The sequence below is a fragment of the Monodelphis domestica genome, chromosome 3 (assembly GCF_027887165.1).
Source record: "Monodelphis domestica isolate mMonDom1 chromosome 3, mMonDom1.pri, whole genome shotgun sequence".
NCBI lineage: Eukaryota > Metazoa > Chordata > Mammalia > Didelphimorphia > Didelphidae > Monodelphis > Monodelphis domestica.
In genome coordinates this window covers 448,417,673-448,431,073 of record NC_077229.1, presented here as the reverse complement: position 1 = coordinate 448,431,073, position 13,401 = coordinate 448,417,673, and positions in this window count along the sequence as shown.

Sequence of the window (13,401 nt, the reverse complement as noted above, 5' to 3'; positions counted from 1 at the left end):
GATGAGTCTTCCTGATAAGGCCAGCACTCCAAGTTCACTGTGCCACCTAATAAATGCTGTTAAGACTTCATAGTACAGTTTCTGTTGCTGCCAATGATGGATAGAACAGAGAGGATAGCTTTGTTGATTTGAATATTATGTTTTGTGTAAATTTCAGTGTCCCACTCTGCTGATTTTGAATAGCTGCCCATCATTGTCCACTTTTCTCCACTCAACTGCAGTGCATTGCAAGAGCATGATGATTGGAGCCACCAGGGGGCAGCAGATTCCACAGAATTTAAGAGTCAGAAGCTCATGGGCTCATAGGAGAAAATTTAAGCTCTTTACTCCCTGTGTGACCTTGTCAACCTCTTTGGGTTGTAGTTTCCTCATTTGTAAGATGAAAAGGTTGGACTAGATGATTTCTAAGGTGTTTTCTAAGCCCCAAATTCTTTGAACCTAAGTGTAACTTATTTTAGCTCAGAGAGACCCTCTAGCCTCTGCTAAAAACCTATTCTGATATCTCCTTATGTCACACTTCCTCAGTCCTCTGAAGCCACAGTGATGTTCTCCATTGATCAGTGTTCTAAAGCCTTTCAATGTTGTTTTCCTTTCAGTCAGTCAAGAAGCATATATTAAGTGCCTGCTATGTTTTGGGTACTGTGTTAGGTATAAAAATACACATGTGAAAATCACTCTACAAGAAACTTTCTGTTAAATATCATATTGTGCTATTGTCACATAAATTATTCTCTTGCTTCAGCCACAACAATTCTTGTATTCTATTTATTGAATAATGGAGGAGTTGTAATCTACTTTGTATATATGTATACATACGTACATATATATATATATATATATTTTTTTTTTTTTATATATTTCATCCTATACAGTTTGTCACTGTTCCCTCTAGGTATACTTCTTCTAGCTACCCTGATGATAACATTTTTTAAGAGTTACCAATATTATCTTTTCTTATAGGAATACAAATCATTTGAACTTATTGGGTCCTTTAAAAAAGGGTTTTTTTCCCCCTTTTTTAATTACCTTTTGGTGATTCTCTTGAGTTCTGTGCTTGGACATCAGATTTTCTGTTTGTCTGGTCTTTTCTTTATGGATGCTTGGAAGTCTTCTATTTTATTAAATGACCATACTTTCCCTGCAAGAATATAGTCAGTTTTGCTGGGTAGTTGATTCTTGGTTGTAGACCCAGTTCCCTTGTTTTCTGGAATATCATATTACATAGCTTCTTGTCTTTCAGTGTAGATGTAGCCAGATCTGTGTTATCCTAACTGTGGTTCCCATGATGCCTGAATTACTTGTTAGCAGATTGTAGTATCTTTTCCTTGGTCTGGTAGTTCTTGAATTTGGCTATAACATTCCTGGGTGTTGTCAATTGGGGATTAGGTACAGGAGGTGATCTGTGAATTCTTTCAATCTCCACTTTTCCCTCTTGTTCAAGAATGTCAGGGCAGTTTTCTTGGATAATTTCCTGTAGAGTGATGTCTAGGCTTTTTCTTTTGTCATGATCTTCTGATAGTCCAATAGTTCTTAAATTGTCTCTCCTAGATCTATTTATTAGTTCTGTAGTTTTGTCAATTATGTATTTCATAATTTCCTCAATTTTTTCATTCTTTTGATTTTGTTTTAAAGACTGCTTTGTGAAGTCATTTGCTTCTAGTTGCAGGATTCTAATTTTTAAAGACTGAATTTTATTGCTGGCTTTTGGGTAATCCTTCTTCTGGTCTGATTTTCTTTGTAGGTTATCTTTCATCATCTTTGCCTCATTTTCAAGCTGGTCAATTCTGGCTTTCAAGACACACTATTTTCTTGTTTTAGTTCATGTGCCTCTATTTCCAGAAGACTTTGGGGAAAGAACTTAAAAAAGCAAAATAAGGTGACTTATTTTGCTTTTTAAGTTCTTTCCCCAATTGACTTTAGCCTCTCTTAATTGTTTTTTGAATTGTGTTTTGAGTTCTTCCAAAGCCTGTGTCTGATTTGCTGAAGTTTCTGTGTTTTTGCTTGGTGTTCCTTGGTCCTCCTCTGTTCCATTTGCTCTTTGTTCATTACCCGGAAAAAAGCTGTCAATTGTAATTTCTTTTTTCTTTTTCTCTTGTTTACTCATATTTTTCCTTCTTTCCCCCCTGTCATTGACTATAATCTTGCTTCTCTGATTACTTGCTGGATCTGTGGGTTTAGGCTATTCTGTCTTGAACGGGCTGCTTCTCTGCTCTGCTGATTGGGTTAGGCTGATGGTATTGATGAGTCCTGAGGTCAGGTCTTCCCCAGCTGGCAGCAGAAGCTGAAAGTGAGTTGGACTTCCTACCCTGTTATCCTGGTATTCTGTAGCGATTATAGCCTTCACCCTAGGAGCTTAGTTAGCAGGCTCTCAGCATAATTTATGGGGGAAGGGGTGTTGTAAAGTGAGCTTCCCTGCCCTCTGAAGGCTTCTTATCTGCCTTATTGATAAGATTAAGCCAGGGTGAAGTTAATTTGTACAGCTAGATGTGCCCTGAGGTCAAAACTTGGAGAAGGGAAGGGGCAAGATGGAGCATTTTGGCTGAGACTAGGCTGCCCTTCCCTCCATGCTTCTCCAGCTGTTTCCCTGCTTCTCCAGCTGCCTCCCTGCCACCTGTGTTCAATGCCCTGAACCTGGCACAGCTGTATCAATGAGGCACTCCTTCTGGACTAGTGCCCTTGCCTGCCCAGAGATTCCAGCCACTGTTGGAGACTCAGCACAGTAGGAGGGGGAAGAGGTCCTGGGACCTTCCTTCCTTTCCCTTGAACCTGAGAGTTTAAGAAATCAGGATTTTTTAGCATACCTTTTAAGTTGAATCCAGCAGGAGGGTCCCCAGCTTTGTCCTGTTGCTAGATTTGGTTTTCTGTCCTCTCAAAGCACTTTGTTTTTGATTGGTGTGGAAGGGTTTTGAGAGAGGTCTGGATTTTTGCTGCGTCTAAGAGGCCATCTTGACTCTACCCTCTCCTTCAATCTACTTTGGTAGAAAAAATAACATCCTTTAAATATATATATATATATATATATATATATTTAAAACCTGTCTTGGAATCAATATTCAGCCCGGAAGTGTCTGAGGCCATATTTGAACCTAGATAGAACCTCCCGTCTCTAGGCCTGGTTCTCAATTCACTGAGCTACCCAGCTGCCATTCTTGAAATATTGACCTCTAGAGAAGATGAATTCATTATCTCCCAAAGCAACTTATTCCACTATGGGACAACTTTTAATTGTCAGGAAGATTTTCCCATACATTCATTCTGAAATTTGCCTTTTTTGTAACCTCTCCCTGTGACTCCTGGTTCTCACAGGTGCAAAACAGAATAAGTTCATTACCTCTTCTCTGTGATAATTCTTCGAATACTTTAATATAGTCACTATATCCTCACCAAGTCTCCAGATAAAACATTTCCAGGTTTTTGAACTGATCCTTCTGGGACATTGTCTTTTGCCTGCTCACCTTGGTTTTGAGATCTTCTGGCCATAGCTACTTTGTTAATACTATTTTTGGTATAAACTGAATATAACATGTAAGATGTGATGGGTAAAATATAGAGATAAATCACTTCCCTTGTTTAAGTAACTATACCTTGAATAATGTATAAGATCATATTTACTTTTTCAAGATTTACATTAAACTAAACCCCTCATATCTTTTTTTAAGAACTATTATCTAGTCATGCCTTTCCCAGGCAATATGTGTGATGTGGATTTTTTAAAACTCAAGTAGAGGATTTTATAGTTTTCTCTTAAATTTCACCCTGGTATATTTGGCCCATCATTCTAGTCTTATCAAGGCCTTTTTGAATGCTATGCTATCATCTAGCATGTTTGCCATCCCTCCCAGTGTTATATCATCTGCAAATTTGATAAGTATTCCTTTTATGCCTTTGTCCAATTTATTAATAAATTATGTTAAATAGTACAGAGTTGAGGACAAATCCCTAGGTCACTTCATAGAGACTTTAAATTTGATTATAATAAATTAATGACAACTCCTTGGGTCTGGTCATAACCAGGTTTGAATCTACCTTATCAGTTTCTTCCAATTTTATTTCTGTGTGAATGACTCTCAAAGTTTTAGCTTGAACTCCTACTGTCCTAAACCCTTGCATTACATTTCTTTAAAAATAATTCTTATTTTTATTGCTATCTTTTGTTTTTAGTTTACATTCATTTCTAAGTGTTTCTTTTGCCACAATTGTACCCAGTGAACCATCCTTTGTAAGGAATGTTGAAGAAGAAAAAATCAGTTCAGTAAAAGTATCCAGAATATCAAGTCTGAAAGTATATACACATTCTGCATGAATAATCTTTGACCTTGCCAATGAATGGAGACAGGAACATTTAACACTGTTTTCTCTGGAGCTAAGCTTAGTCATGAGAACTATATATATGGTATTTTCATGTGTTTTGTTGTTGTTAATTTCATTTTCATCATTGTAGACCTTGGCATTTTTTTAATCTTTGTTTTTTATATATTTTTATAATATGTAATATATATGTATATATATGTGTGTATATGTATATGTATATGTATATATATATATATATATACATATATATATATATATATTATATAATATAAGTCCTGCCTGGACGACAAGCTGTCTGTCAAGGGACCACTCACTGGAAGTCCAACTGAGAAATGGAACCAGTTCAGAGACACTGTGATGGAAACATCAAAGGCAGTCCTAGGCCCCAAGCAACGCAACCACCAGGATTGGTTCAATGAGAACAACACTGCTATTGAAGATCTGTTGAACAAAAAGAACAAAGCCTTTATGGAATGGCAAAATAATCCAAACTCTGCTCCTAAAAAGAACAGATTCAAGTCTCTCCAAGCTATGGCACAGCATGAGATCAGGAAGATGCAAGACCGATGGTGGGAAAAAAAGGCAGAAGAAATCCAGTGCTTTGCTGACACAAAAAACTATAAACAATTTTTCAGTGCCCTCAAGACTGTCTATGGGCCATTAAAACCAGCCAATGCCCCCTTATTATCCTGTGATGGTGACACTCTCATAAAAGATAAAAAAGGCATCAGCAACAGGTGGAAAGAACACTTTAGTCAGCTTCTCAACCTACCTTCTTCAGTTGATCAAAGCGCCCTTGACCAGATCCCCCAAAACCACACCATCGAACAACTTGACGTCCCTCCTTCAATAGAAGAAGTCCAAAAAGCCATTAAACAAATGAGTACAGGCATGGCACCCGGTAAAGACAGGATCCCAACCGAGGTGTACAAGGCCTTAAAGGGAAAGGCACTTCAGGCATTCCATATAGTGCTGACCAGCATATGGGAAGAGGAAGACATGCCCCCAGAACTCGGAGATACCTCCATCGTAGCCCTATACAAGAACAAAGGCTCACGGGCAGCCTGTGACAACTACAGAGGCATCTCACTACTCTCCACTGCTGGAAAGATCCTCGCCCGAGTTATACTCAACAGACTCCTGTCATCTGACTCAGAGCAGAACCTGCCTGAATCACAATGTGGTTTCCGACCAGATCGCAGCACCATCGACATGGTCTTCACGGTGAGACAAATGCAGGAAAAATGCCTTGAGCAGAACCTGAGTCTCTACATTGTCTTCATAGACCTAACTAAGGCATTTGACACAGTAAACAGGGACGCATTGTGGGTGATCCTTAGTAAGCTCGGTTGCCCAGCAAAATTCATCAAACTGATCCAGTTCTTTCATGTTGCTATGACAGGGAAAGTCCTATCTGGTGGGAGAGACTTCCGATCACTTCAACATCTCCAATGGCGTGAAACAAGGCTGTGTCCTTGCTCCGGTACTATTCAACCTATACTTCACCCAAGTATTATGACATGCTGTGATGGATCTAAACCTGGGCGTCTACATCAAATACCGACTGGATGGCTCACATTTGACCTTTGCCGCATGACTGCAAAAACAAAGACAACAGAGAGACTCATCCTGGAAGCTCTCTTCACATATGACTGTGCTCTCATGGCCCACCAAGAAAATCATCTCCAAACCATTGTGGACAGGTTCTCTACCACAACAAAACTGTTTGGCCTGACTATCAGCCTCAACAAAACAGAGGTGCTGTTCCAACCTGCACCAGGGAGGCCAACGAACCAACCGTGCATAACTATCGACGGCACACAGCTTTCTAACGTCAACACTTTCAAGTACCTGGGCAGCACCATTGCCAATGAAGGGTCCCTAGACCACAAGATTAATGCTAGGATCCAAAAGGCCAGCCAGGCACTTGGACGGCTGCGCTGCAAAGTCCTCCAACACAGCGGTGTAAGCACTGTGACGAAGCTCAAAGTGTATAATGCAGTGGCCCTCAGCTCGCTCCTGTACAGTTGCGAGACATGGACACTGTACCGGAAGCACATGAAACAGCTGGAACAATTCCACCAATGCTCTCTCCGGTCAATCATGAGGATCTGATGGCAGGACCGAATCACCAACCAGTAAGTCCTTGACAGAGTCAACTCCACCAGCATCGAAGTCATGGTCCACAAAACCCAGCTACGATGGTCTGGACACATCATCCGCATGGACCTACAGCGAATACCAAGACAGGTATTCTATGGTGAACTGTCAGCTGGACTCAGGAAACAAGGCCGACCAAAGAAAAGATTCAAGGATCAGTGAAAGTCCAACTTGAAGTGGGCTGGCATGACACCAAAGCAACTAGAACTCACTGCCTCTGACAGAAGCAGCTGGCAAACCCACATTCACCATGCCGCCACCACCTTTGAAGATGAACGACGTCAATGTCTTGCCGCAGCGCGTGAACGCTGACACCAGGCCACAACCGCACCTCCCGTAACAACTGGCGTCCCATGCCCCATGTGCCACAAACTCTGCGCCTCAGCCTTTGGACCTCAAAGTCATATGAGGGTACACTGTAGATGAAAACGCACAAAGACAATCGTCATTCTTGGTTACAGAGAGACTACTATATATACATATACATATATATATGTATATATATATATATATATATATATATATATATATATATAATTTCATTTTCATCATTGTAGACCTTGGCATTTTTTTTAATCTTTGGTTTTTATATATTTTTATGGTTCTTTTTTACTTCTCTCTATATTGGTTCAGCTAAATCTTCTCACGCTTCTCTGAATTTTTCATAATCTCCTTTCCTTATGATCTGGAGGATCATTAGAGCTGGAAGGGGCCTTTGAGTTCCCTGAGTTGAATTTCCTCATTTTGGAGATGAGGACTGAGGCCCAGTGAGGTCAGTCACTTTCCCAGGACCACAGAGCTAGCAAGTATAGTCATTTAAAAAAAAAAGCATAATTCCAAATTTCTTTACAGAATAATTAGCTATCAACTTCCTATTAGGATGTCTCTGACTTATTTTAACTGCTTTCTAGACATCATTTGGATGTCCCACTAACACCTCAAGAACATGTCCCAAATGGATTTTATATTCCCTCCAAAAATAATCCTCTTCCTCATTTTTTTAATGCCACCATCATCACCAAATATGAAATCTTTAAAGTCATCTTTGAATTTCTCTTGTTCATATCTATGACTCATCTCTGTTAACCCTAGTTTTACACTCTTTCACATTAGTGGTCCCCACTTACTTTTCCCCACTACTGCTAGAATTCACGCCCTCATTCTCTTAGACTGTTCCAGTAGCTTCCTACCCCATTTCTCTTGACTCTTTCTCCTCCACTCCATCCTACAAACCACTGCTAGATTGGGGTAGCTAGGTGACACTGACCCTGGGTTTATGAAGACCTGCTTCCAAATCTGGCCTCTGACACTTAATAGTTGTGTGACCCTGGGCAACACACTTAATCTTGTTTTCTTCAGTTTCTTTATCTTTAAATGAAGATAACACAGCTTCTAGGGTTGTTGTGAGGTTCAGATTGGGAATAATTGCAAAGTGCTTCCTTATTGGCATATATACTATGGTAAGAAGGGAATTTAATTAAGTGACCTCTCATTTGTATTGGTGTAAGAATTCCTTTAATTTGATACTTTGCAACTCTGTGATTTGTAGTATGAACAAAGCCCCAGACAAGAGTCTGTGTATGTAACCAGGTTTAGAGTGTAGTACCAGGATATTACCTGGGTTATAATCTCAAGTGTATGTGTATTACCATATTATTCATAATCAAATTATTATGTTAATCCAAAATGTGTGAATTCATTTTATAATTTACTTTATTTCAAACCAATTCATGTAAGAAGTTACAAGGACCAGAAGATTATCCAAAGGTTATGGAGAGTAGGAGGACTAGAAATGGTCTCTGAGATCTCTTGGGTTGGGGATTTCTTGGAAAGAAAAGGAGTTAGGGAGAGACATGAAACTATTAAAAACATATGTATTTTATAATTTGAGGTCTCAGGTTTTGACCTGGGGGAAATCTGCAGATCTCTGGCCCTGTTATTTCTCTGAGTTGTAAGGAACTTCAATTGCCTGATCCAACTTATACCCAACATACTTTGTTGTTTAGTTTAGTCATTTTTTAGTTGTATCAGATTTAGTTTAGTCATTTTTCAGTTGTATCAGATTCTTGGTGACCCTATTTGGTTTTCTTTCTGGCAGAGATACTGAAGTGGTTTCCCATTTCCTCCTCCAGCTCATTTTACAAATGAGGAAACTGAGATAAAGAGGGTTTTAGTGACTTGCTTAGAGTCACACAGCTGAATCTTACTGATTCTAAGTGTGACAATCTATTCATTGTGCTACCTAGCTGCCAAACCAGTAAAATACCACTGATAAACAGTCTACTCTTTGATGGAAAACCTTTGGGAGCTTATTTCACTTTTTCATAGCTCTAATGATCAGGAAGTTTTTCTGATGGTGTTCAAATTTTCCTTTACCTTCTATTAGGGCTTAATGGAAAAAAGTCTAATTCTTTATCATAACAGCTTTTCAGGTACTTGAAGATATATCCCTTCTGAGCCTTGTCCTCTTCTAATTATACATTCCTAGCTCATTCAGTTTAATTAAACAAAAAACTCTGACCTTCTATCTTAGAATCGATAATAAGTATTAGTTCCAAGGCCAAAGGGCAGTAAGGGCTAGGCAATTGAGGTTAAGTGACTTGATCAGGGTCACACACCTAGAAAGTATCTAACCTCATATTTGAACCTAGGACTTCAGTGTCCAGGCTTGGCTCTGTGTCCATTGAGCCACCTAGCTGCCCCATTCAGTTGATCCTTGTGTGACTTGAATTCAAGGCCCTTCAGCACTCTTGTCCCTCTTTTCTGGAATTATCTAATTTATCAATTTCCTTCCTAAAAGATGGTGTCAAGAATAATACTCCAGATGCGAACTGGTCAGGGCCAAATACAAAGGAACTTTCTGATTCCTGGAAGCTCCTTTTCTTTCTTTTTCTTTTTCTTTTTTAATTTTCTTTTTTATTATCAAGCAAAATACACTTGCATATTGGTCATTGTTGTAAGAGCACACTCATACATAACCAAAACTCCAAAGTAAAACCATAAATATACTGATGTGAAAGATATTATGCTTTGATCTGCATCTATCTGATTTCAACAGCTCTTTTTCTTATCCTTTTCTTTTCTTTTCTTTTCTTTTCTTTTCTTTTCTTTTCTTTTCTTTTCTTTTCTTTTCTTTTCTTTTCTTTTCTTTTCTTTTCTTTTCTTTTCTTTTCTTTTCTTTTCTTTTCTTTTCTTTTCTTTTCTTTTCTTTTCTTTTCTTTTCTTTTCTTTTCTTTTCTTTTCTTTTCTTTTCTTTTCTTTTCTTTTCTTAACTCTTACCTTCTGTCTTGAAGTCAATACTGTGTATTGGCTCCAAGGCAGAAGAGTGGCAAGGGCTAGGCAATGGGGGTCAAGTGACTTGCCCAGGGCCACACAGCTGGGAAGTGTCTGAGGCCAGATTTGAACCTAGGACCTCCCATCTCTAGGCCTGGCTCTCAATCCACTGAGCAACCCAGCTGCCCCCTTCTCTTATCCTTTTCTTTTTTTTTTTAAAATATATTTTATTTGATCATTTCCAAGCATTATTCGTTAAAGACATAGATCATTTTCTTTTCCTCCCCCCCCCCCCCCCACCCCTCATAGCCGACGCGTAAGTCCACTGGGCATTAGATGTTTTCTTGATTTGAACCCATTGCTTTGTTGATAGTATTTGCATTAGAGTGTTCATTTAGAGTCTATCCTCTGTCATGTCCCCTCAACCTCTGTATTCAGGCAGTTGCTTTTTCTCGGTGTTTCCACTCCCATAGTTTATCCTTTGCTTATGAATGGTGTTTTTTTTTCTCCTGGATCCCTGCAAGTTGTTCAGGGACATTACACCGCCACTAATGGAGAAGTCCATTACGTTCGATTATACCACAGTGTATTAGTCTCTGTGTACAATGTTCTCCTGGTTCTGCTCCTCTCGCTCTGCATCACTTCCTGGAGGTTGTTCCAGTCTCCATGGAACTTCTCCACTTTATTATTCCTTTTAGCACAATAGTATTCCATCACCAACATATACCACAGTTTGTTCAGCCATTCCCCAATTGATGGGCATCCCCTCGTTTTCCAGTTTTGGGCCACCACAAAGAGCGCAGCTATGAATATTTTTGTACAAGTCTTTGTGTCCATTATCTCTTTGGGGTTCTTATCCTTTTCTTAATGAAGTCCAAGATCATATTAGCTTTTGTGGGGCTATGCCACCCTGTTGATTCATTGGACTGCACCTGGAGTCCATGACTACCCCTAGATTTTTTTCAGACAAATGGCTTCTGAACTCAATCTTGATTTGGTTAAGTGGACTTTTTGAATTCAAGTTTAAGACTTTCCATTATCCTTATTGGAGTTCATCTTAACAGTTTTGGCTCAGTGTTCTTTTTGGATCCTGACAGGCATCCAGTGTTGGTTATCCCTTCCAGTTTTGTGTCATCTTCCCATTTGATAAGGTCATCATTGCTTTTATCTAAGTTACTGATAATGATGTTTGAAAAAAGCAGAGACCATTAGAACACACTCTCTGAAGCCTTTCAAAGCCAACCTCAAATCATTAATGACTATACTTTGAGCCTTCCCATTCAATGAATTACAAATCTATCTGATTGTACTTTCATTTAGTTCACAGATTTTCTATAGTAATATTGTGAAACATTTTATTAAATACTTTGCCAAAATCTAAGTAAATTATATCCAAAACATTTCCCCAATCTACCAGTCTAGTCACTATCAAAAAAGGACATTGTCCAACATTGCCTTTTTTCTTTTTACTTTTTTTGTGTGTTTTACCTTTACAACCATTTTCTGCTCTACCCCCTCTAGACTGAATCTTTCCTTGTGATAAAGAAAAATAGTGAAGTAAAAATGTCCAACCTAGAGAATATATTTGATGCTACACATAAGTACTATAATAGAATCATACATCTAAAATTGAAAGGAACCTTAGAGGCCATCTAGTCCTGTGTTGGCAAACCTATGGCTACTCCATTCCCCTTCACCACCTGAGGACATTTTTTCACTTCACCCTCCCCTCTGCCCAGCAGCCCTCTTGTCCTAGGGTAAGGGGGAAGTTCACATGTGGAGTGAAGGTGCAGTTTGGGCACTTAGTCTCTAAAAGGATCACCACCACTGATCTAGTCTATTTCCTTCAATTTAAAGATATCCTTGTGGTCTTCTGTCTCAAACAAAACCTTCATGTTTTTTTTTTCTTTTTCCATTCTTAAGAGTTAACTTCCTTTTTCTAATATTTTCATTTACATTGGTGTTAATATATATGTATATATATTTCTGAATCAGTTCATGCAGTTCTTCCCACATTTCTCTCAATTTCTCACATTTACTACACAATACATTGCATTCATTTAGCATAGCTTTTTTGTATTCATTCCACAGGCAATATATACTTTTGTTTTTAGTTCTTTGCTACCACAAAGAAGATTACTATAATGATTTTGAAATTAGATCTTTGCTCCTTTCTTGAAGTTTATGCCCAGGGTTGGCATTGTGTATCAAAGGGTATGAAAAGTATAATCATTTTTTCTTGCATAATTACAAATTGAAATCCAGAAGTTAAACCACTTCATAGCTCTATCAACACAACATCAGTGTGCCTGTCTACCTATAGCCCCTCGAATATTGATTCTCTCCATTTTTTTCTTCTTTACCAATTTTTTTTAAACCCTTACCTTCCGTCTTAGAATCAATACTGGGTATTGGTTCTAAGGCAGAAGAGTGGTAAGGGCTAGGCAATGGAGGTTAAGTGACTTGCCCAGGGTCACACAGCTAGGAAGTAAATGGGGTCAGATTTGAACCCAGGACCTCCCATCTCTGGATCTGACTCTCAATTCACTGAGCCACCCAGCTGCCCCACACCCCCATCTTTACCAGTTTTCACAAGACAAACCCTCATAGTTGTTTTAAATTGAGTTTCTCAAAATATTAGTCATTTGTAGTGTATTTTCATTGGTCTATTTGTAATAATGTGTGATACTTGGGAAAATTGTTCCTATCTTTTTACCCCTTGCCTATCAGGAATGACATGACCTATTCTTGATGAAGCTGTGCTGACCCTGTGCTGCTTCTTTTTTAGGGTGTTCTTTAATTCTTTCTTTTCCAGCAGTTGTTATCCTGAGACTACTAGACGAAGGCCACCACGCCACCTTTGCTAATATCTCTTTTACCTACTCTGCAGTTTGCCTTAGTTTCATTGTTCTTGGGTTGCCTTGATTTCCACAATAGGAACCTAAGTTCCCTAGTACTTCAATTCTACATCCACTTCAGATTCTTGAGGGATAATTCTATTTGGGGCCTCTGTCCAAGAAGTCCTTCCCACTGGGATACAGGAGAAGGGAATAAAAAGGCGCCCAGAGTACCACTGTGAATCAGTTATAGAGTAGGCAGTTTTATTCCCAAATACAGGAGAGGGAATAAAGAATTACAGGATGATTTAGGATCAGTCGAGAGGTTAGTAGTAGAGCCACATCACGACATTTGCGAACAGGGTGGATCATTAGCTATTTTACATTTCACCTGCATTGCGTGCAGCTAGATCAAATCCAGGTGTGTGGCCATGAACAAATGCATTAACAGTGATATCTTTGTCTACTAAATGTCCACTGCCTAATTTGTCGAGTTGTTGTAAGGTGAGGAAAGCACTCCATAAACTTTGAAATCTCTATAAATCAATTATTATTTAAAAAGTCATGGATTAAAAATGGAAAAATGTATTAAAATGATGTCTTCTTTAGAAGCTTTTTCCTAAATAATATGAAACTACTGCTTGTTTTGAACAAAATTATTTTTGGTCACAAAAGATGGATAAAGAGTAACTCAATGTTTTCTTTTTGTTAATTTAATATGAATGTTAGTAGTACTTGTGTGTACACAGGCATGGCCTCACTTGGTTCTAGATGAGTTACAATATTTTCAGAAGTAATTAATGTACATATTTTTTGTTAA